Here is a 24,885-nt window from a genome sequence, read left to right on the forward strand (position 1 = left end):
TTATTGGAGATAATCCAGAGCACAGTCAGGGGTATGGCTGGCACTGGGGAAATTCGTAAGCCCGTGCTGCTTTGGTACACAGACCTGAAGGTCAGTAGGTGGGTTATTCAGCCCTTCCATCCCTCAACAAGCTCCCCCTATTTCCAGGGCCTGGGTGCACATCAGGAGGATGAGTCAAGACCTTTGGAGCCATGACAAAATGAGTCTTTAGAGTATTTTCACATTTTTGTGAACACTTAAGATTCCTTCCTCCAAGCAAATTTTGGAGGAGATCACACTGAGATCGGAGAGGGTGCTGTTTGTGTCATAAGAATGAATTTATTTAACTACTATTTATTATCTACTGTGGTCCAGGAATGTATAATGGAGATACAGTGGTAGAAGATAAAATCCCTAACCCATGGAATATAGTCTAGTGTGTTATTCAGAGTGAAGCAAGTAAATGAATGAACAAATAATAGCATTTCAGGAAAAAAATAGAAAGATCGAGGTAGAAAGATACAAGGGAGGTATGGGCACAGGAAAAGCAGTGAAAACATCACAATTTTCTTATTAATTTCAAAATAGAAGAGTTAAGTATGGCTCATTGCTGACTTTTATATTTGTCCTGAAATGTATAGTAAGCAGGTATGTGTGTGTGTGTGCGTGTGTATGTATGTGTAAGCCCAGTCTTAGAAGAGAAGCATCTTGATTGTCACTCAAAGTATTTATGCCACAGTATAAGACCAAAGGTCTCATTCTTAAAGATAACTGGATCATTTTACTACAGCCTATTTCTTTCTCCGGATTAACAAAGTACTACTCATGTAGAAGATGATCGGCTAAAATTTTTGAAAGGAGTAAGGGCAAGAACTCCTGAGTGAAGGTAGTTCACTAAACGCTAAATGTATGTCCTTGATCATGGTTTGTAGTTTTGATCAGGGGTCTGTAAAGGACCAGCAGAAATTTTTTAGTAATTATGGACCATACAGTTTCTATTGTAAATACTCAACTCTGCCATTATATAGCAAAAGCAACCACAGAAATATGTATCCAAAAAAAATTTGTAACCAGCTAAGTGTGGCTGCATTTAAATACAACTTTCTTTAAAAACGGGCAGAAAGGAAACAGTAGTTTGCTGACTAGAGTATAGTAGTGATTTAGGGTGACTAGAATCTGTCTAACAATATGAAATGGCATAAGCCATACCCCCCAAATAAAATCAGAGACTCTAAGGCATATGAAGGGTGGGCACCAGGGAGCTATCCTCTTTACCAGAATGCACCTGAAAATTATCAAGAAGGGCACGTTCTGCTTCCATCTGACTTCTACTGGAACTTTGAATTTGCTTTCATGTGCACAATAAAGTTCAGAGAAAGTTGGGAAGATCAGAATAAAGAGCAAATAAATAATTATAGCTCTTAAAAACAGGACTGCAAAAGATAAGTTAGAACGGTTTGCTTGGGTTGGCAAACTGCAGACAGCAGTCCCATCCAGGCCGCAGCCTACTTCTGCACAGGCCACAAGCTCAGAATGTTTTTTATATGCTCCAAGGGCTGTGAATAAAAAAAGAAAGGGAAGGAAGAAGAGGAGGAAGAACAAGAACAAGAAGGAGGATACAGCAGAGACTTTAGGTGCCATGTAAAGCTTAAACGTTTCACCACTTGGCCTTAACAGAAAAAGTTTGTTGACTCCAGGCTAGAGAGTGGAAAGATTGGGCGGATAGGAGAAACGTGGTCTGTGGAATACCAAGATCTTGCTATTAACTAAGCCACAAGGTTATCCCCTAGATGGAGGTGGGCCTGGGGCAGCTCAGCCATGAGTACATATGCACATGGCATGTAGTGCCTGCATGCCCAGTCCCCATGTGGTAGGCCCAGTGAGGCCACACAGAGTGCCCTGCCCCAAGAGACAGTGCATACATTCCTATTTTTGATGGGTAGACATCATATTTGTAATGGGAAATGGTGATGGGACAAGGACCTGATGATGATCCACTTGCTATCTCGGAAGAATTCCGTGAAGGCATGAAACTGGCTTGGCTTGTTGAAGAAGCCAAAAGGAAGAGAAAGATTTAATCATTACATGGGTAAGTGTGGAAGATTCAGGACCTCTTTTATCTTCTCTATATTTATTCAAGAATAGAATCAGCTTTTACACCCTGACAATATACTGAGTCTGTGGGTGCAAAGCCCTCCCCAGAAAAATGTGATTTGCATTTATGCTTTTGCCATTTGGTGAGAGCAGATTTCCCATCATCTGCCATTAAAAACCGTCTTCTGTAGCTCATCACCAGGTTGCAAACACATCCGCAAAGACAATCTGAAAGTTTTTGTCATTCGCTAGTAGTATTAACTTCCCAGGGGTCCACACTGACACCCCTAAGAGGAAGAGGGCTTCGCCTGCTCCTGCTCCAGAGATGAAACGTGTGCAGGAGAAATAAGGTGGGCATTTTTCTTGGAAATGTGTTTCTAATATCTGAAAACATAGCCAAATTGGTTTCAAGAACGTCAACGAATGTGCTTTATGTGCTACTATGGGCACATACACAAAACAGCAATATCAAAATCTACTTTTAAAAGGCAACAACTTAAGTACAAAAATCAGTTTGTCATTCAAGGAATTCTGTGAAAATAGTTGTAAATCTCAGTTGAACTACTGGCTGCTTAAATAATTATTGTTTGGAAAGAAGGATTTCCGGCACAATTTTACAATCATTTAAGTACCCATAGCATTAAATCTCAATTCAATATAAATCAAATGGTGGTTTACTGTATATTCTGGTTTGAAAATAAGGCAAGTAGAATGTTAACTTTCTTTAAAGTCTGAAAACATGTGTTATATTTACATTGCCCATATTTTCAAACACTGTTGATAATTTCAGAATACACTCTAGAGAGGGAGGGCACATATGAAAACTCATTGTACTTTCCACTCAATTTTGCTGTGAACCTGACTCTTAAAAAATAAAGTCTATTAAAACAAAACAAAACAAAACAAAAATACATCCATGTTTGCTGTAACCTTCTAGATAATTCTATACATGACTAGGCCATTGTGGTTAAAAAATTCCTGCAGTTTTTAAACGAGATATCACATTTACTCTCTATATTTTTTATATCACCCTGGAATTGTTGAGTTACAGAATTATTTTCCCTTCTGGAATATTAAGGGACTTGATTTTAGTGGACGTCCCGTGTTTATCAACCATTTGTGGGAGATAAGACAGGGCGGCAGTGGCTGGAACCACAGGGCAGCAGGAGGAACAGGGGGTCTGGGCCCTGCACTCAGGGCCTCAGCAAGAAAAAAGGGAATCAGAGGCGATCCAGCGTCTCCGGCTCAGAGACCCCGTGAGGGGCTCTGGGATGCAGAAGAGGAGGTGGCGGCTAAGCTGGGCCTGCAGGATGAGGTGATTGTGACGCAGGGAGCATTGGGGAAAGCCCGGCCTGGGGTGCTCCTCGGGTCCGGACTCACCACTGCCCAGCCTCCAGCGGGCTCCGCCGCACAAAGCACCTGGTTGCCATTTTTTCTTCTTTTACTTTTACTTTATTCAGTTAATGTCCTCTTTTGACTGTTTTAGGAAGCTCGATAGCATACTGATCTGCCCTGGTAGAAGCCAACGTCTTTTCCCTAAATTTGCCCTGCTTCTGACTTAGAAGTAAAGTACCCATTTCGGCACCCCTGAGGAGTGGGGCATTTGCGGGGTGCCTGGAGTGCACAATTTTCCCGCCACTTTATCTCCCTGATTCTTTCCCCTGCAGGATCCCAACCTTGTCCAGCTTAGCTCCCATGTGTCCTGGATGATGGAGGTGATGTGCGCCCTCTAGTCCGGGGTAGAGTCCTAACTGCTCTAAGTCAGCTGTGGCCATGCTCTTGGTGCAGTGAATGCAGTGTAGGCCTGTGATTCAGCCCTGGCCTTGGAGCAGGAAGAGATGTCCGCTGGGAGCACCTAGGGAAGGGTTTTCTTTAAAATGCAAGGGGATTCAGGAGCAGTGAACCTCCCTCTTGCTCCCTGGGTCTGCGTGTGGGAGGGAGTGAGTTTGGAGCTGGCAACGACTGCTCCCTGTTGCCAGGGTGGAAGGAAATCCAAAGGAATTTCGGAAAAGCTGACCTGGAGCTCTGACATTTTTGAGCTGCTGAGGTAACCAATCCTGGAACTACCCAACCCCAACAGGTCTTAGGAGAAACACGGAATTCCAGCGATTTAAGCCACTTTTCATTGGGTATTCTGCTGCCTCCAGCACAGAAAACCCCATTGGCATGGGGCCTGGATGAGGGACAGCGCGCTAGGTATGGTGGAGTGGGAGGTGGTCCATGGTGGGTCAACAGAGGGCGTGGTGTTTAATTTGCTCTAATGACAATAAGGGTGGCCCTCATCCCACAGAGCAAGTGTGACCACCACATAAAAGAGACAGAATTGTTGGTCATTGCTGAAGACCAAAAGGAATCTGTTTTTTTGTTTTGTTTTGTTTATTTCTTTTTACCGTCTTTTGACCCAGAGCCATGCAGCAGCACAATCAATCAATAAATGAAATAAATGAAAGTTTAGTATGCGTGTGGAGCTGGCTCCAAGCGGGAGAAGACGGCAAAGGAGAGGAGCGGTGCCATTTTCTTTGCTCCTTTGTCATTAGGTCTTGTCATTTGTCATGCTGTGTTGTGCCATAAGACACAGCAGCCATAACGGCTGACCTTATTGCCATCTCATAAATGACCTTCATTTATGATATGACAAACTCACTGAAATATTGGCAGAAGAAAACTGAAATGGGCAAATCTTCCTGCATTTTGGGAATCACTTGGTTTGGGAAAGGAAGAACTGCTCTAGGATGGTCCGGTCCTGAATCTGAGTTCTTATTGACCCAGTTATAGCAGAGAAGAACGTGTGGCATCGAACTTGGAATCAGGTCATGAAGTTTCATGATGCTGACAGACATTTTACCTTTTGGTACTGGCAGGTTTTGCAGAAATATGTTTGGATCAACAGATTGCAAATTAGGAACTGGCATCAGTTCTGACAATTGCTGACAACATTTTAAAAGAATATTTAAAATGGAATCATTACACACTCTGAAATTAATGTTCCCATAGCAATGTTAACACGGCCACCTTGTGCCAACGCAATTACTCATTGATTGCTGTTGCTTACATCTAAATTTAAAGTGCAGTATCTAGACCTAATGACATGGTTGAAGTTAGTATTTTGAGGAATACCTCCATATCAAAGTTTCTTTTCTGGTGGATTCATAACACTTTAGACTCAGACTTTGGTTGTCTCAGAAGCATAACCAAAAGGAAGTAAAAGCAATAATCATTAAAAATGCCAAAGTTGGTCCTACATTTGAAGCCCGGAGTTGAAATATCCTGAGTGATGTGTCAGAAAAAGCAGCAAAGTAAAGAAGCCTTAGGCAGGTGGATCACGAGGTCAGGAGATCGAGACTATCCTGGCTAACATGGTGAAACCCCGTCTCTACTAAAAATACAAAAAACTAGCCGGGCATGGTGGCGGGCGCCTGTAGTCTCAGCTACTTGGGAGGCTGAGGCAGGAGAATGGCGGGAACCCGGGAGGCGGAGCTTGCAGTGAGCTGAGATCCGGCCACTGCACTCCAGCCTGGGCGACACAGCGAGACTCCGTCTCAAAAAAAAAAAAAAAAAAAAAAAAAAGCCTTGAGGTGTGCACATACATGGCCATGATTTTGTAGCCATTCTCTTGGCTCTTTGGAAAGAAAAAGCATAGAAACCTGGATCAAGGTCAAATGACACAGCATTGTGTGGTTCTGATTTTGTGTGCAATGCCCAGGGGTGCTCACAGAGTCCACTGGGTCTTTACCAGCTCATATGGTCACTGGAAACAGAGAGCAAGGAAGACAGTAATGGAGAGACCCAGCTCCACTCCCAGGAGAGGAGGAACCTACCCCTTCCCCTGTCTGGTTGTGTTACTGCTTCTCTGGTGCAGAGAGACCATGAACTGCATTGTGGCATGTGACAGCAAGTGTAACAGCCACCTCCTCCACACACACTGTGGCCCTCCGTGATCTGTAACTGTTCATTGTAGCATTTGTGTGGAGTATGTGGTCTGTATCAGGTTTTAATATTTTATTTTAATTTTTGGTCTTAAGTTCAAATTACTTCTGTTCAATGTTTTAAAAATAGTTACAATTTGAGGAAGGGGACGCTGTCACAGCCTTCAGTTGCCTTGTTCCCCAGCATCAGCCTTGAACTTGTCTAATCTCATATTTGGACAGGGCCAATGAGCCAGATTATCATACTTCTAGTTGTACACAAGCAGTTTGATGACGCATTTTCCATTCATGAAAGAAAATTGGTTTTGAACACACTCTAATTGCACGTTTGCAAGTTAGAGCTCCATGCATGCTATTTGTTGGAAGCCCCCTTTGGGTTAATTACAAAGTGCCTAAATGCTATTTGATGATTTTGGAAGTGAAATGTGCATGGGACAGTGTTTCTGTGTCTTGACACCAGTGGAATAGCATCCCATCTTCTAAATTTCACTTTTGCTCTAGAAACATCCTGTACCATATCTGCCATTCAAACAGACCAGTTGTGAGAGTAATTGGGAGAGAATATGGGACCAGAATCCCCTTTCCAATTTTAAGTTTCTGGTCTTAAACATACTTTAAGATACCCCACACTTCTGTGACTACCTCTTCCGCACATCTTTGCCCATGTGTGACACCTTCATTTATGAGATGACAAACTCACTGAAATATAGACAGAAGGAAACTGAAACGGGCAAATCTTCCTGCATTTTGGCAATCACTTGGTTTCGGAGAGGAAGAACTGCCCAAGGATGGTTCACGTAGCTCATCCACTTTTTCTAGAGTGACTCGTTCTGTCTGAGTTGGTGACAACATCCCTGGACATTCTTATTTTTCCCTCCCCTTGACATCTTCATACAGCTGTTTCATGTTTCCCCCAAGTGGTTGTGTCTTTGTTTGGGCATCTGTTCTGTGGCTGGGAAAAGCCTCCATGGGATAATGTGAGGGACAACTTGGTGGGTATCCATAAACCTTGTGAAGAGGAATTATGTCATCACAGGCGAACCCCTGGAATTATGTTTAAGAAATGTGCTCGTAACTCCCAATGAAGCTACGCTTTGGTACGTTAACCCTGTAAGTCTTGGAGGGCAACTTTAAGTTGTGGGTGTGCCCAAGAGGAAATGTCCGTGTGTCTTCTAAGTTAGCTTAGCTCATTGGTGACATCATAAGATCACCATCACCTAGGCAATGGAACGTGTTGCTATGGGAACTGCAAAGCTGTATGATAACACAGCTTCAAAATGTTGACAGTTGGAAAGGTTCCCTTTTTACCGTACTGCAAGCCAAAGGAGGTGTATATGTAGGGGTGGCTGTTTTGATTAAAATATTAGTATTTAAAGTTTGTTAAGATAAACTATTTGGAGACAAATAATTTGTGACACTTAAGATATTTAGAATATTGAATTTTTTGGAAAAACATTACCCTTTAGCTGCATTCAAGAAATCCTTATGCCCTGGAACTTGTGCAGGCCGCATGAAGTCAGAGTTGTTAGGAGGAAAAGATAAAATCTTTTTGCAATCAAACTGTAAGAACCATAGATTTACTGGATGGCTTGTCTCCCACATGTGTGACCTTGACTTTGTGGCACTGATGATTGGTTTATGCACATGTCTTTGCTGTAATTCTTTTAGCCATCACTGCCCATCTCCTGAGAACTCCTGGTTTCACCCCACAGGCCACTGAATCATGAGAGTCCCCTTTTATGAAACCGTGACCCAAGCCACATGCCATGTCCCCCCATGTGTGTTTCCATGTTCATACATACATAGATGTGTGTGTGTGAAGTCAAGTCCGTAAACGTCAGTCCTGCATCCGTGGGTTCAAGCAACCTCGGACAGAGAATATTAAAATAATAATAATAATAACAATACAACAATAAAAATAGTACAAACTTTAAAATATAGTGTAACATTTATTTACATGGCATTTACATTGTGTTAGATATTGTAAGTAATCTAGAGATGATTCACAGTACACAGGAGGATGTGTGTAGGCTATATGCAAACAGTACACCATTTTATATCAGGGACTTGAATATCTGAGTATCTGTAGGAGGTCCTGGAACTCCCATGAACACTGAGGGATGACTCTGTGTGTGTGTGTGTATGTGTGTGTGTGTGTGTGTACAAATTGAGTGTCCTTACTCAACATGCTTCGGACCAGAAGTGTCTAGGATTTTGGAATTTTTCAAATTTTAGAGTACTTGCATATACATAATGAAATGTCTTGGGGATGGGATCCAAGTCTAAACATAACACTTATTTATGTTTCATGTATATTTCCTGCACATAGCCTGAGGTAGTTTTATGTAATATTTTAGATAATCTTGCACACCCATCACATGAGGTCAGGTGTGGAATTCTCTACTTGCAGCTTTGTAACAGCACTCAAAATGTTTCAGATTTTAGAGCATTTTGAACTTTCAGATTAGAGATGTTCAACCCATATATGTATGTGTACATATTTATACAGGTGATTCTTGTTATTTGAGGTAGTTGTTTTATAAAGTTGTCATGTACACTGCATTAGCCAATACTAAACAGTTGCTTGTACTGGTCATACAGGGTTCGCTTTCTGTGACCCTCTGGTCACATTTATCCACTGAGTAATACATAGCCTTACTTTTTGTGTATTTCTATCTAAAGGCATGTTATTTAATTTGTGTTGTTGGTTCAATAACATCAAACTCACCACCAACAGCCCTAACACTCAAGCCTGAACACAATTCCTCTAACATCTGTTTTCTCCATAAGGCACATCACAGCAGTCTCACGACTTGCAACACTAGACAGCACTTCAGCACTGTGCTTGGGGCCATTGTAGGCTGAAAAATCAACCACGAAAGGCAGGAAAATGCAAAAACTGTAGCACTGTGTACACTGCAGAAAGGACACATTTACAGAATGGGCTGAAACAAGAAGGTGGAGCATTGCCTTGTCCACCCTCAGCTGGGAACGCTCCCATTGAGACTTGGACTCTTTCCCTCTCTGCATACACTCAGAAACAAGCACAACACTGCAGGTGTTAATGTGGGAGTTACTGATACGTTTTGTGAGTAGATGCCTTCACAAATGTGAACCATAATCAGTGAGGTCAACTGAATGCCTGTGTGTGTGTGTGTGTGTATATATATATGTAAATATATTTGCATGTGTGTGTGTGTGTGTAGATAGATGATAGATGGATAGATAGATGATAGAGAGAGAGAGGTAGATAGATAGATGATAGGTTAGAGACAGATGATGATGATGATAGATAGATAGATAGATAGATAGATAGATAGATAGATAGATAGACAGACAGATAGATAGATAGATATTCAAACTTCCCTCTCTATAGATTCTTCATATCCACCTGAAGATCTGGTAGTGGACAGAAGGTGAAGGGCAGTCGTCTCCTAGAGGAAAATGCGCACTTCCTGGCCCTCAAAAGCTTCCTCCTGAAAGCACCACAGAAATGAGCACCCTCTCCCAGGTCTTTTGGGTGTTGGCTCTGTGCCCCTCTGGTACATGTCTGCAGGTGCTTCAGTCCCTCTTGGAGGTAGGCCTGGAAGGCCAGCTAAGGGTCTTGGACACAGAGATGCCTGGGGGCAGTTCTTGGAACCTGGTGGGCCATCCATACCCACTGAATGACTGAAATGCAGAAATGCTGATGTCAGGGAATGGAAGTGGGGCAAAGCCCCGTGTTGAAGGGTGTGCTGCCCTTTTCGGTGGCTTATCCTTCTCCGTTTCAGTGGCTGCCCCAGCGACAGTGTGGATGGGAGTTACGGGATTAGCAGTGAGGAGTCACCTTTCAAGACCTGTCTGTATGACCAGATGGAAGTTGTTTCAATTTCTTCATCGATAGAATGACATAAGTACATAATCTGGGGGAATTCTATGGCTCTGAAGTTCTTTATTTAAAATTTGTTTTCTAATTTTGTAATTTTGAGAAACTCCTTTGGAGTTTTGTAATGTCTTTGCTTGCCATTTTAAGAATGCTGCCCTTTGGGTAACTCTTCACAGAACAATGCAATATATCGTTTTTCGTGTTCTCTATTACTAGTATTAATAAAAAGCATTATTTTGGAGAAGAGTTTGTCGATTACTCATGTTGATGTTTTGGCTTTTTAAAGTTATGATAATTTTTGAGTTGTATTATTAGGTTGGTACAAAAGTAATGGCAAAAAACGCAATTACTTTTGCACCAAACTAAAAACAGCATTGTGATTCCTAGAAATTCTCTCGTAGCATCAGGATTAGTCAGGCTGTTTGTGTGTGGGGGGGTGGGGGGGCGTTTTTTAAAATTTGTACCTGTAAAATTATAGATTGTTAGCTGCCACTTGGGAGCATGGGCCGTGTGCTGGGCACTCTATTAAATACGCACTACACCAGTCCCAGTGCTTACCAGTCCCCTCGTATCTCTGACGGTGCATATCAGAATCCTCATTGTTCAGATGCTGAAACAATGGCTTCGAATAGCAGTGACGAAGCTGAGCTGCGATTCAAACCCAGGTGGGCCTGATTCCAAAGTCAACATTCTTTCTCATTGGCTTTGCAAAGTACAACACTCTAAATACACATTAGATTTTATCACATACTTTGGAAATTTTGTTTGCATTTTTAACTCCAGTTTAGTTATAGGATTTTATAGTATATTGAGGGTGGGGTGGCAATGAAGAAATTGAGGAAGTACATTCATTTTACTAGAAGCTAAAGCTTTATCCCCTTTGTAGAACTAAATTAGACTTTAAAAAAATCTCTTGCTTTTAACACCCCCAAGATGTTATTAAAAGAAACTTTCAAATATAGTTTTTATTCTGGCAGTATTGTTTTTAAACTGGCACGACACTATATATACGAGTTGCCTTGTGAATCTTCCAAACAGAAAGCACTGTACTTAGCAGATTTGTCAGCAATTTATTTAGATGCGGTTTGACTATCTGATGAGCCATCACAACATTCCCATCTGTTCATCAGGGAGGGAGTTGGAATGTAAACAGACCCAGGCACTGTTTTCTGACTGCCTGAGTTTTCTGGCCATCTTGTCTACCTTGTCACCAGCGTCCTATTCATTAAAGCCTCAGCGCTCTCTTGAGTCCTGCTTAACACTGGTCGGCCCCATCTCTATGTCTCCACCCCCAGATATGATTGCTCTATGTCATCACATTGCACCATTCATGCCACATGTGTTTATTGAGCATCTAGTTTATGCCAGGCACTATTCTAGGCATTGGGGATACAACAAAGAACAAACTAGAGTAAAAGCCCTGAGCCTCGCATTCTAGAGGAGAAAAGAGAAAATAAACAAGATGCATCCGTTTCAAAAAATACGTTGAAAGTGATGGGGGCAGGTGTTTGATGTGGGAACAAGCCTTATAGACACTTAAGAAGAGGGCATTGTAGACAGAAGGAAGGAAGGAAGGAAGGAAGGAAGGAAGGAAGGAAGGAAGGAAGGAAGGAAGGAAAAGGAGTCCTTTGGAGAAGAAGTTTGCATTTGGTGGAACAGCAATGAGTTGGGGTGATAGGAGAGAAGCCAGTGAAGGGAGATTTGTCAAGGTGGGCTTGGGAGATGAGCACCCATAGGCCATGAAAGGCTTGTCTAAGGCATTTGGCTCTGAGCTAAGTGAGAAGCCAGAATAGGGACTGTCCCCACCCTTGGGAAGCCCTTGTGCAAGGCCAGAGGAGCAGGTGAGAAGCTGCGTGCTGGCCTGGCACCACCCGGGGAGGAACAATCTGCTTTCTGATGCTTCCACCTGGAACCAATGGGGCGGCCAGTTACATCCCTCAAACCCTGCTATAAATGCCTTAATGTCACTCCCAGCAACCTCTGTGACATATCAGGCCATTGCTTCAATTGTTATCCTGCAGCCATAATATACCAAAACCAGGAAGTCATTTTCTATCGTATCTCCTATTTCCCCTAAGCTACGGTGTACAAGTCCAATGGACAGCCACTAACAAGGCGAGCAATATAAAATTGTGCTGTAACTTTGTACAATTTCTTGTCTAAGTCCTTCCCATTGCCAGCTCAAGACCTTCCCACAGAAGTACTCCCACAGAGTACTCAAAACCCAAGGTAACTTGGCGGCCTCTCTCTTTCCCTCTTGTGTGTGGCACAGCCCCAGCCAGGGGCCTTGGGAGTGTATAAAGTCAGGCTCTTCAAAGTCCACAGTGCAGTTCCTTTTCCCTGGACTGATGTGGCACCTTCAATTCCTCTCAAATTGGATTAAACCAAGTTTGACTTTTGTGCTCCATTTTTTTTTTTTCCAACATTTCAATGAATTACCAAGACACAGCTTTCTATAGAGAAGCAACTTTCTCCAGACCTTCATTGCCATTTTGGACACACAACCCCAAACCCAAAATGTGTCCATGGGATCAACCCGCAATGCAAACAACTGCTTTCTAAGCAAAAGCCCGGTTTCTAGGAGGCAGCCCACGAATGATGTGTCCTGCAGCGCACAGCGTGTGGTGGGTGGAGGAAGATGGCGGACGGGAAATCCGAGGAGATTCACCACAGAGCAGCCTTCCGGTGTCAGCTGTTCTAGGGCGCCATGGAAAACACACCGCTTGACGAGACTCCACCCTGGAGATTTACTACTCAGTGAAAAGACACATCCCATTCACGGACTGGGACGCTGGAGTTGCCATGTTCTGGGAAGAGGTCTGTCTTGGCAGGCGGCCTTCCCTCTGGAAAAGCAGCATCTGAAGCGCCCCCTCCTCTGACAAGACAACACGGAATTGGCGGGGGGACACCTCCAGCCTTCACTAGGCTTGCCTTGGTGTTATCGCACGCAGCCTGTGCGTTCAAGGTTCCCGGCCCCGGTGCTGGGTTGGATGTGGATTCTTTTTGGTGGCCTCTGCTGCTGTGACTGGAACCCACATTGAGAAAAGGCAACTCCCAAGCAAAATCGAGCACTCTGCAATTCCTTAAATCCCCTTTCTCTTTTTTCCATGTTTCTCCAACCCAGTGGTAGCCCAAGACATTTTAGGCTGCCTTTGTGGGTATTGTTTATGGACTGTCTCCTTTGGGAGGCACTTTCTCATTCTCTGAGAAGAAACAAAACAAAACACAAGACCCAGCCTTCCCAGGTGGGTGAAGTCCTGCATGGCAGCCCTCCCTGGTTCTCTGTGAACAGGGAAAGAGCCCAACTACTTCCTGTGGCATCATTTCCATCCACCTTGCTTCCTCGTAATAATTTTTGTGAAGATTATTCTGGGGCTGCAAAACAGCCTTACTTTTCAAAGTGTTCTTGCTCCTCCTCTCCCAAGCATTTGCTGAAATAAGAGGTTCCTCCCGGTTTTGGGAAACATATTCCTCAGTTCCTGACTTGACTCCAGAACGACACCTGTTTAAAGTTCACCCTCTTCTTCTCTCAGTTTCCAATGTTGTCCTAAGACTCGAGGTGTAGTTTTTTGTTAGTTCCTTTGTTGGTTTAAGTAGCAATGACTGAAGCCTGTTCTCTACAGATCTGACTACAGTTTTCTCTCTGCCTCTGAACAAACTATTTTGCAGAGCCAGAGATGTCCAGGCATGGCCTCAGCCCTCACCCCTGCTGCTCTGGGCACGGCCTCAACCCTCATCCGTGCTGCTCTGGGCTGTTACACGGTCCTTCTCCCACTTCTGCAGGGAGGCCCATCACTGGTCTGCAGCATCCGCTCCTCCTGCAGGGTGCTTTGTTCCTCTTACTTGCTGGATTCCACGAACTGTGATGGCACTCAGGTCTGGGCAGCACATGAAGCCCTGACACCTGGGTAAGGAGCAGGATGATGAGGGGGAAGGAAGATGAGGCCACAAACTTCAGGGCGACCAGTGACTCTCAGCCCAAACCTCAGAGCTCCTCTTTGCAGTCTGCAGCGAGTGAGTGCGGCTCCCACTGTGCAATGCACTGAGAGTGTCTCTGAAGTGACTTGCACCTGAATCGAGTTCCAGCAATGTGAGGCTCCCAGGAAGTGCAGCTGTTCTCACGGAGGGAGGCTCTCACCCGCCCCTCACCTCAGCCTCTAGCACATACTTATGCCCCTGGCCTTCCACGCTGGGAACAGCGTTACCCACCTCTGGGGAAAGAGATGTAGTGATGGCCCAGATCCTGAATCTCCCACGCAGGACCAGTGAATCTTGCAACCACGGCCGCAGGCCTGCACTGCACTGGGACTCTGGGCGATGGAGCCTTGCACCTCCAGGGTTTTGGCCCCATCACCATGAGTAGTCTCCTGCTATGTAAAAACCAAGAAGGCTTCTTGTCCTGATGAGTTCAAAACCTAGTTGAAAGTATGCAGAGGGGTCCTCCTAACACAAGACCCTGCTCTGTGATTGCCTGGCCCATAAAGAGAGGGTTAACGTTCCCAGACAGAGCCCTACCTCTCAAGACCTGTCCAGCAAGGACAGGGCTGTAAGCACCTGCATTCCTTCCTTCTGCAACCCAGGAGCGAAGGACGTCTTGGCTATTAATTTATTTACCTGGACTCCGATCTACCATGTGACTTTGGTCACGTTACTTCACCTCTCTTGGCAATAGTCTCTTTACTTTTTGCAACCCAGGGACTGGGCTCCTTCAGTGCCTCTTAGAACTCCTGATCCTAAGGGAAAGGATCTGACCTTTAGGCAGTGTAAGTGTTCTCTTTCCTAGGCGCCTCTCCTATTCCAGGCTTCCTCTGTTCCGTGGGTTCCTCTTCCTCCCCATGTGTGCATCCTCTGGCACCTGCCAGAGGACCCCTTCCCAGATGTTCCTTCCACCTCATCTTCCCATTATTTCCATTCTTTCAGCTTGCTTTGTCCTAATCTGACTTTTTGAAGCCATTATCTATTATTTCATTATAAAAAGTCCAGCTTGGGTCCCACCAAGTTAATTTCGTGACTGACTATCGGTTTGAGACCTGGAGTTTGAAAACCATTGCTCAACATGAACTTAAAGGCCAAGTGCATAACCCCTGTCATTCAAGTGGCTTTGGTACCATGGGTCCTAGGACAGGTCCCTGCAGAAGGCAAGTGATAGAAAAGGGAGAAGGGATCTCAGGACATGAGTTCATAGGAGGCTGGGAAAAGTGTGAAATGTTTTTATGCTGGTAAAGCTAAATGGAGAGCTTCCTCCTTTCCACTGCATCCTTGGAGCAGTACTGATCAAAGCACTTTGTGACACAGAAGGGTCTTACATGACCTTAAGCTCCTCTCCAGGAGTTCACTGTTCCAAGATGACTGGCTTTGCCACCAGTCTCATGTAGGGAAGGAAGGAAGGAAGAAAAGGAAGGAAGGAAGGAAGGAAGGAAGGAAGGAAGGAAGGAAGGAAGGAAGGAAGGAAGGAAGGAAGGAAGGAAAGAAGGGAGGAGGGGAGGAGGGAGGAGGGGAGGAGGGAAAGAGGGGAGGAGGGAAAGAGGGGAGGAGGGAAGGAGGGGAGGAGGGGAGGAAGTAGGGAGTGAGGAATGAAGGAGGGAGGGAGGAAGGAAGGAAAGAGGGAAGGAGGGAAGGAGGGGGGAAGGAAGGAAAAAAGGAAAGAAGGAAGGAAGGGAATGAGGAAGGAAGGAAGGGAATGAAGAAGGAAGGAGGGAAGGAGGTAGAGGAGGGAGGAAGGAAAGAAGGAAGGAAGGAAAGAAGGAAGGAAGGGAATGAGGAAGGAAGGAGGGAAGGAAGTAGGGGAGGGAGGAAGGAAAGAAGGAAGGAAGGAAGGAGGGAAGGAGGGAGGGAAGGGGGGAGGGAAGGAGGGAGGGAAGGGAGGAAGGAAAGAAGGAAGGAAGGAAGGAGGGAAGGGAAGAAGGAAGGAAGGAAAGAGAGAGGAAGGTGGGAGGGAGGGAAGAAGGAAAAAAAGGAAAGAAGGAAGGAGGAAAGAAGGGAGGGAAGGAGAAAAAGGGAAGGTAAAAAAGAATAAGGAAAGAGGAAAAAATTGTTTTATAAAATAACACATCTTTTCCGAATTATAAGAACATATACTATTACTTTTATGACTAGATTTGTGTCTAGTAAGGTTATTACTGCTTTGTTTTTAAACCTGACATTTGGAGAACTCCATGTGCTGTCGCTGGTTGCATGCAGTCTTGCTCCAGGCCAACATTGTTAATATTTGGATTCTATGAACCTTTACCACTTGCAAGTGTTTAATAATCACTCTCATTCTTTGAGGCTTTTTTGTTGTTGTTGTTGTTTTGTTTTTTTTGTTTTTTGTTTTCAGTTAAATAAGTATTGGTCAGGCGCAGTGGCTCACGCCTGTAATCCCAGCACTTTGGGAGGCCGAGGCGGGTGGATCACGAGGTCAGGAGATCGAGACCATCCTGGCTAACACGGTGAAAACCCATCTCTACTAAAAATACAAAAAATGAGCCAGGCATGGTGGTGGGCGCCTGTAGTCCCAGCTACTCCAGAGGTGGAAGCAGGAGAATGGTGTGAACCCGGAAGGGGGAGCTTGCAGTGAGCCGAGATCACGCCACTGCACTCCAGCCTGGGCAACAGAGCAAGACTCCATCTCAAAAAAAAGAAAACAAAAGAAAAAAAAGTATTAGATGCTTACTGCAGATAATTACAGAAAAAGAAAATAATTTTTAAAATTACCATGTAAATGGCTATTTAAAATATATAAACATATGTATTTTTAATATTTAAATGCATATATGTATATATATATGTGTTTTAGATTCCTTACAAGTATAACCATGCTATTTACAGTTAATAAAAAGTGTTTGTTAGTGAAGTTAATAGATATGGACAAGATTCTTAATGATTATTAAATAAAGATTAATACCTATAAAAGATCAAGATTTTTAAGGGTTGAGTTGCTTTTAATTGTATGTATGTAAACGTAGACTAGGAATAACAATTTAATCATGTCTACTAATTGAAACAGCCTGTACATAGACTTTGTAGACATAAATATAATAAAATTTCATTTATTTATGATATAAAATTTCATCTCTCCAATATTTGAAGTGAATTTCCTGAACTGGTTGAAATTAGTAAGGTTTTGGTATGAAAATATCATTATTTTTGTAAAGTTAAAGAAATCACTTTATGTAGTGGAATGGCTTTGGCTCTGCATAACAATTCTTTACAAACATCTACATCTACGGTTGTTTGGAGACTGGAGAGTGGTGATGTTTGCCTTGTACACGGTGAATAACATATTCTATTAAACAAAAGCTCATAATGACTAAATAATGAAAGACGTGAAATATCTAAAAATGATAAAAGAATTTCGGCAAATATGACACAAAAGCTAAAATAACAAAGAAAACTCAAATCTATTAATTAGTAGACAAATTACTTTGGTAGACATTGTTGAATGAAAGTCTTAGAATGTGATCAATATTATGCTGCTTAAAAAAAGGAGAGTTGAATGTGACTTATACTGGATTTGAATCTTTCTGAGTAAGATTCCATGGTTATGCCCAAATGCAGTACTAAGTGAAAACAAAAACACTAAGGGAAATTAATGGAAATTAAGACATTCTAACTTAGAGAAATGTAAAATATAAAAAGAACACTTCTTTTCTTATGTTTACATTTGTTTGTTTAATAATCTAAAGTATAGGAGATCCTTGCCCTCCAAAAAAGCTTGCTGCCTAGAAAAGTCTCCTTAGAAGGATGTGACCCAAATTAGGGGAAAAAAATTGTACCATAAAGAGAGAAAAATTATTGAGTGAGGCTTTATTTTGAAAAATTGAAGTTAGTGATTATATTTATAGTCTAAGATATTAGGTATTAATTTCCTGTATGGGTTGATTCTTAAGTTTCTTTTTACTCTTGGCCAATGACCTCTCTTCATTGTTTATTGCAAAAATAGGATCAATCATAGAGACTTCCCTGCCTCTTTCCCTGTGGAGGCCCATCCAGATCCATGGAGGTCTCCACATCTCCCATCTCCCTTCCCCTAAGGCATATGTAATGGCCTCACTCCAACACAGACCAGCCCCTCCACTGCTGCTTCAGATTCCATTCCCTCTCTCTTCTCAAAGACTTTGTCTTGAAATTACCTTCCTCTTTACTATACCACCAATTGTTTCCTTTGTGCTTGGCCATTCCCTTCAGCATTAAAACTTCTCTCATACCTTTCATCTTTGGTGTAACAACCCTCCTAAGTCCTATGATTATCTCCAGTTACTGCTGTACTCCTCTGTTCCCCTTGAAACCAATGTTTCCATTCCCACTTCCTCAGCTGAGATTCTCTTCTTGGCCCACTGCAACCAGGCTTCCATCTCTCCGCTCCAATGAAACCATCCTTCTTAGGGTCCCCAGTGGCCTCCTTCTTGCTAAATCCAGTGGCCATTTCTCTGCCCTCTTCTTGACGCCCTCTTCTTTTTCCACAGATGACTGCTTCCAGCTTAAAGCATCCTCTTCCCTTGGTTCCTAGGACACCTCATCCTCCTGTTTCCTCCTGACTGTTCTCCATCTTCTCTGTTGATAAATGTTGGAGTACTCAGCCTTTTTTTAGTATCTACGCTACACTTTCTCCCTAGGTGATCTCATCCAAAGTAATGGCTTTAATCACCATCTTTATGAAAATAATTCCCAAAATGTTACCTCCACCTTTTATCCTTCCAACTTCCAGTGAGTAGCAGCCTGTTATACAACAGTTTCCTGGACCTATGCACATGGATGTCTTATTGAAACCTCAAACTCAACATGTCCAAAGGAGAAATCTAATTTGCCTTCCTCCAATTGCCTTTTCTGTCTCCTAGTTTACTTCCAAAACGAATCCTAAATTCATGTACTTTCCTCCATCTTCACTAGTACTAAACTAGTTCAACTTCTAACCAAATTAGCCTTCCTCCATGTTCCACAGTGTAGTCAGAGCAGGCAGAAAAAGTTTTATAAAAACTGAAACCATATAAAACACAATTAATTAATATTCTCCAATGAACTCCCAAAGCAGAAGAATAAAATTTCGAACTCCTTACAAAATTCTGTAAAAACTGAACCTCACCTAACTTACCAACATCCTATTACTCTCCTTTATCATACCTCAGTTTTACTTCGGAAGTAAAGCAACAGGACTTGACAAAGAGTTAAATGTAGGAGATGAGGAAAAAAGTGTCAGGAGTGACTTCTGTGTTTCTATCTTGCTCAATTTGTAGTGTTAGTAACAGTAATGCTGGCTGCTGTAACAAATAGACCACATATAAATGGCTCAAACACAACAGAAGTTATTTCTGGTTCACATAACAGTATAAAATGTGTGTTCCTGGTCTGGGCAGCTTTCCCTCATGTACCCAGGACCCTTTCTTCTGCAGCCTTGCCTTCTCCAGGGACTCACTGTTGTCTGTGTCCAGACTGTGGAAGGATGATGAGTGTGGAGAAGACACATCTGCCCTTCAGTCTTCGCCCAGAAACAATGCTGATACCTCCACTGACATTTCACTGGCAAGAATAGCCTGTGGGCCACACCTGAAATGGGAAGGAGGCAAGGAAATATCATCGCCAGTGGGTAGCCACTTCCTAGAACTTCCTTCTCTAGATGGGCTCACAAATTCCAGCCCTGTCACAGATAACCATTCTTTGAAATAAGGAATGCTGAAGAGAGCCAGTTCTGTGAGGGAGTATTGGGAGTTCACACCATATCAAGCAAGAGCAAAGAGAGGAGAAGTAATTCAGGGTGCACCACCTGTGCATGTGATGCCAAAAGCAACCCACCAGTTGGGATAAAAAACAGTCAACTTACCATTTGACCTTGAATCCAGAAACACCAATCAAAGGAGAATGATCACTGGTCGGCAGCCGGCTTGCCTCTTGCTCATTTTTGCATCACATAAATCCAGCCGAGGAAGCACAGGTTCGAGTTGTGGCATCTGTTTGCAGATCTCTGAGAAACAAGGGTTGTGGTCAGAGGAGTGGAGGTGCAGTTGGTTGATATGGGGTGGGCTGTTCTGATTCTGAGAAGACCATGAGCTTGTCAGACAGAAATGTAATCTGCATATGTGATCCATGCAGTTCTATTTATAGATTGTATATACATATACAAAATGTGTCTTTGTTTTTATTCAATTTGGAAATAATTATTGACCATGATTTCCTACAGCTCACACAAATAAGGTAAGAACAAAGGTTATCAATAGTTAATAATGGACTGGGACTATTTGAAAAGCAACTTGGGACAATGGAATGAATCAATATCTCTGGATACTCTGACCTCAACCATGCATATCAGATAAGCTGATGTCTGGTGGATAATTTTAAGTGACAGGACTGGGGACAAATAAATGAGAACAAAGAAAATGAGAAAAACAATTCTTTTTTTTTTTTGAAACGGAGTTTCACTCTTGTTGCCCAGGCTCGAGTGCAATGGTACAATCTCAGCTCACCACAACCTCCGCCTCCCAAGTTCAAGCGAGTCTCCTGCTTCAGCCTCCTGGGTAGCTGGGATTACAGGCATGCACCACCACACCTGGCTAATTTTGTATTTTTAGTAGAGACAGAATTTCTCCATGTTGGTCAGGCTGGTCTCGAACTCCCGACCTCAGGAGATGTGCCCGCCTCGGCCTCCCGAAGTGCTGGGATTACAGGCATGAGCCACCGTGCCTGGCCATGCGGGGCATTTTGTAACAAGGGCTGAGGAGCCACATGAGAGGCAGGGGAGGTGGAGGCAGCCCACATGAGACCCGGAGCCCTCATGAGGACCTGGGCTTTGTTCTCTGTGCCATAGGAGTCACCGGCTGTTTTAAAACAGAGGAGAGAATGCTCATTTTTAATACTTTAGGTGAATTACTCTAGAAAGTGAATTGAAGACATACCTGGTGTGGAGCTGGGCGTAACAGGAGAGGTGCCCCTTTTTGCCACGTGGCGTGGAGGTTCATTCGTTTAGCTAGCCTTGGGGGAGCACTGAGTTCCTGCCAGGCGTCGAGACAGGAGCTGGAGACGCCACAGAAACAGGGCCGGGTCCTGATAGATGAGGGGCTTCCAAGTGGGTGAATATGCTTCGCTGCGGAATCATCAGAGCCTGTTGGTGGAGAAATCAGTGGAGGAGTCCACGTGGAGGCTGAGCTGGAATGTGCTGCTGTCTACAGTGCTTCGTCCCACGCACCCTGGGCTCTCCCTCTCCTATTATTGGCTGTGCACATGACCGTGACCTACAACTGGGCCTTTCGCTCATTAAGAGAGTGCCTGGGTCTGGTTTTAAACACAAACTTGCCCCTTGCTTCAGTTAGGGGCCTGTTATCATTAGTCTGGTTAGTTCAGGGAACATCATATATTTTGCTGTGTAATGATCACAGTGACATCCAGTAACTATGACAGTGAGTTGGATAGATGTGAAGCCTGCAGTTCTCCTTTATAGACTGATTATTGAATTTGGCCTTGAGCTGGAGCCTGAGAAGGGAGAAGTAAACTTTGTCTCTGATTTGTCCTGTAATCCTTTTTCTGTTACCAACCAATTATAACCAATACTCACTGGGTTTGGAAGAAAGGTGTTCACTGGGTTGGAAGAAATACTACAGTCTCTCCTTCTTTACAACTAGATGTATGTACACATGGGGTTTGGAGACAGAGAGACAGAGAGAGAGACAGAGAGAGGCAAAAGAGAGAGAGAGAGATGTGTGCCCACTGGTCAGATGCCTTTATTTTTTTATTTTTAGTTTTAGTTTTCTTTGAGACAGTCTTGCTCTGTCACCGAGGCTGGAGTGCAGTGGCGTGATCTCAGCTTACTGCAACCTCTGCCTCCTGGGTTCAAGTCATTCTCCTGCCTCAGCCTCTGCAGTAGCTGGGATTGCTGCCACCTGACACCATGCCCAGTTAATTTTTGTATTTTTAGTAGAGACAGGGTTTCTCCATGTTGGTTAGGATGGTCTTGAACTCCTGACCTCAAGTGATCTGCCCGCCTCGGCCTCCCAAAGTGCTGGGATTACAGGCATGAGTCACCACACCCCACCCAGATGTCTTTATTTTTGAGTGGTCTGACTGGACAGACCTCCACATGTCTCCAAAACAGAGAGCACATCTCCCTGCCCCTCTCTTTCAGCCCCCATTGCCCTCACAGGGCAAGGGGCAGGAAGATCCACTAGATGTCGCTGAGGCTGCGAGGGCACCGGCGAGCCTGTGGGAGTCCTGCTTGCCTCCCCTGGCCTCCTGGCCTCCTTGGCTCCTGGCAGCAGGACCCATCAGATAGCCCTGGCCAATCAGCCCTCCCCAATGGATCTCGGAAGAGCCAATGAAAATCAGTGTATGGGGAGATTCAAAAAGAAAAGGGAAAAAACAGGTTGCTGAGCAACCCAACTCCGTAAGCAGAGGGAGATGCTATTTTTACACCAAGAAGGTGGCTGCAGTTGATTCTGTAGCAACTCCCAGGAGAGCAGAGCTCTGCCTTAGCCAGGGTAGGAGCTCCTGACAGCCCAGGAATGAACCACAGGATGCAGCATCTGGTAGAGCCCAGCGAGCGCACACAGCTTTGGGTCATGGGTGCCAAGGCCCCAGGCACCACCCTTTAGGGTTCAGATTAAATGTGACTTCTTTAGAAAGGCTTCCACGTTCAGTCAGTCCTTCAGCATGCCTGTGCTGCTTCTGCATAGCACTCACCTGAATGTGTAATTATAAGCGTATTTTTGTGATTTTTGCAAAACATCTCTCTGCCCACTAGCCTGGAAGCCAAGGAAGGTAGGCACAGTGACAGTCTCCATTCACCACTGTACATCCCAGCCCCTAGCCCATTCTCTGGCCCAGTGGCTCTCAGTCAATACTCAGGGAATATGTGAAAACAATGGCTGAATATTAGTGTGATGGTTGTGATCATTATTAAATGTAAACTTTAGTCAAAGTGTGGGAAAGAGTATTATGATCTCAATAGTTTTTCTTTAAGTTGCTACCAGAAGTATCTTTCAACAATAAAAATACCTAGATTCTGGCAATTACTGAGTGAGGATCATCCCCCAAATTAACCAATATGTTTGCATTGGTACCACAAAAGTTGCTGGTCTCATTGTTATGCCACACACTCTTCTGGATGCTGGGAAAGATGCACAAATGAACAAAGGCCCTGTCCCCATGGAACTCACATTGATCCGTGGGAAAAAGACAAAATCAAAAAGTGAAGGCAAGAGCTGCCAGGAGGCCTCCATGGGGTCCCCGAAGGCCTTTGGATCAGATGACTTTTGAGAAGAGACCCAAAGAAGTGGGGGAATGAGGCATGTAGACATCTGGAGGAAGAACCTTCTGGAAACACAGAGACTCTGAGGCTGCTGTAGGGACAGCAGCATGTGACCGAGTGAGGAAGGCAGTGCGCTGGGATGGAGCAGGGAGGAGGCAGCAACCAGGTCCTGGGAGGCCTTCCAGACCTGCCATGTCACATGGAGACAAAGAATGGACAGGAATGACCTGAGGACTGAGTCTGGGAGTGGGCGCCGTCCAGTGTTTAGGGGTGGAGAGGTTGGGAGGGTCCCAGGGAGGAGAATGAGAGCATCCTGAGGTGACACCCTCAGGATGTGGGATTCCCAGGAGGTAAGGGACAGCTGTGGCACAAGGCTGAGGGGTGAGGATTGGATTTGACCACATGTTGATCTCAACAGGAGCTGTTTTGATGGTGGGATCACAGCACAGGAGTGACAAGGAAGAGATCCCCAATCTCAAGGTTTCTTGCTTTGCTCCATGCCCCGGAGTGGCCTGTTCATTTTGGAGTTCCGATATGAACTTCGAGACCTAAAGGGTGGTGCCTGGCACCTTGGCACTGTGACTTGAGGCTGTGCTCGCTCACCAGGCTATACCAGGTACTGCACTGTGCGATTCATTCCCAGGCAGTCAGGAGCTCCTACTCTGGCTAAGGTGGAGCTCTGGTGTCCTAGAAGTTGCTACAGAATCTACTGCAGCCACCTTATCAGTGTAAAAACAGTGAGGGCTTAGTTTATCACTGTGAAGGAGATGGGAGGCAGCAGGGGGATCTGGGCACAGCAGTAAGAAGACTGGACTAAGTTTCTGCCACAAAAACAGAAACAAACATGGTGTGCACCATGCCCAGGCCTCTGCACCCACTAGCTGGATCTGACTCTCCCAGCTGAGCCCCGATATGGTAGAGACCCAGCTTCAACTGCAACAGCAAAGGCCACATCCTGCCTTGGGCTGTGGCGAGAACAGGACGGGAAGGACCTGGGCTTTGATAATCCTCTGGCATACAGGCTGGCACCCACCCAAACACCTCCCATCTCCTTCACAGTGTTCCCTCTCAGTCCGAGATCGAGGTATGGGCATGGCTGTGTTCTCTCCAAAGCCCCATGGAGGATCCTTCCTCACCTCTCCCAGCTTCTGGTGGCCATGGGCAGTCCTTGGCTTGGGGTTTCTCTGACCACGTCTTCACAGGGTGGCCGTCCTCTGCCTCTGTGTCTGTATCTCCATGGTCTTCTCCTCATGTCTGTCTCCTCTTCTTATAAGGATACCTGTTGTACCGGACGTATCAGAGTGGAGCCTGCCTGATGGAGTATGACCTCATCCTCTCTTCATGACATCTGCAAAGAGTCTATTTCCAAATAAAGTAGCATTCTCAAGTACTGCAGTTAGGAGTTTAACATACCTTTTACAGGGACAAAATTCAACTCTCAACAAGAAGACAGTGGAAATTAGGTAGGAAGGATGGTTGAGAGGCAAACCTGTACTGAGCCAGGCTGAGGAGTTCAGACTGTGTTCCTTAGGCCAGGGGCTCTCAGTCCTGGCTATTTATCAGAACTACCTAAAAAGCTTTTGAAGATGCAGATATCAGATTCTACCTAAGCCTACTGAATCAGTCATTCTAGGATATGAAATGTTTAAAGCTCCGTGGGTTTCTAATACTTACCCTGGGTTGAGAGCCACTGCTCTGGCTAAAGAGGACCTCTTGAAAGGTTTTCATTTCTTGTGGTATCAGTTTTAGAACAGCTTGCAGCTTTGAATAAATATACTATAAATAATATTATCACATAATATTATCACATA

General features: G+C 44.4%; 1 long non-coding RNA gene across 1 annotated transcript in view; it reads left to right on the forward strand.

Moving 5' to 3' along the window:
• Positions 1-24,885, forward strand: part of LOC106998194 (uncharacterized) — a 96,218-nt gene that overhangs the window by 66,949 nt on the left and 4,384 nt on the right. The gene's annotated exons all lie outside the window — the stretch shown is intronic.

The sequence above is a fragment of the Macaca mulatta genome, chromosome 4, assembly GCF_049350105.2.
Source record: "Macaca mulatta isolate MMU2019108-1 chromosome 4, T2T-MMU8v2.0, whole genome shotgun sequence".
Classification (NCBI taxonomy): Eukaryota; Metazoa; Chordata; class Mammalia; order Primates; family Cercopithecidae; genus Macaca; species Macaca mulatta.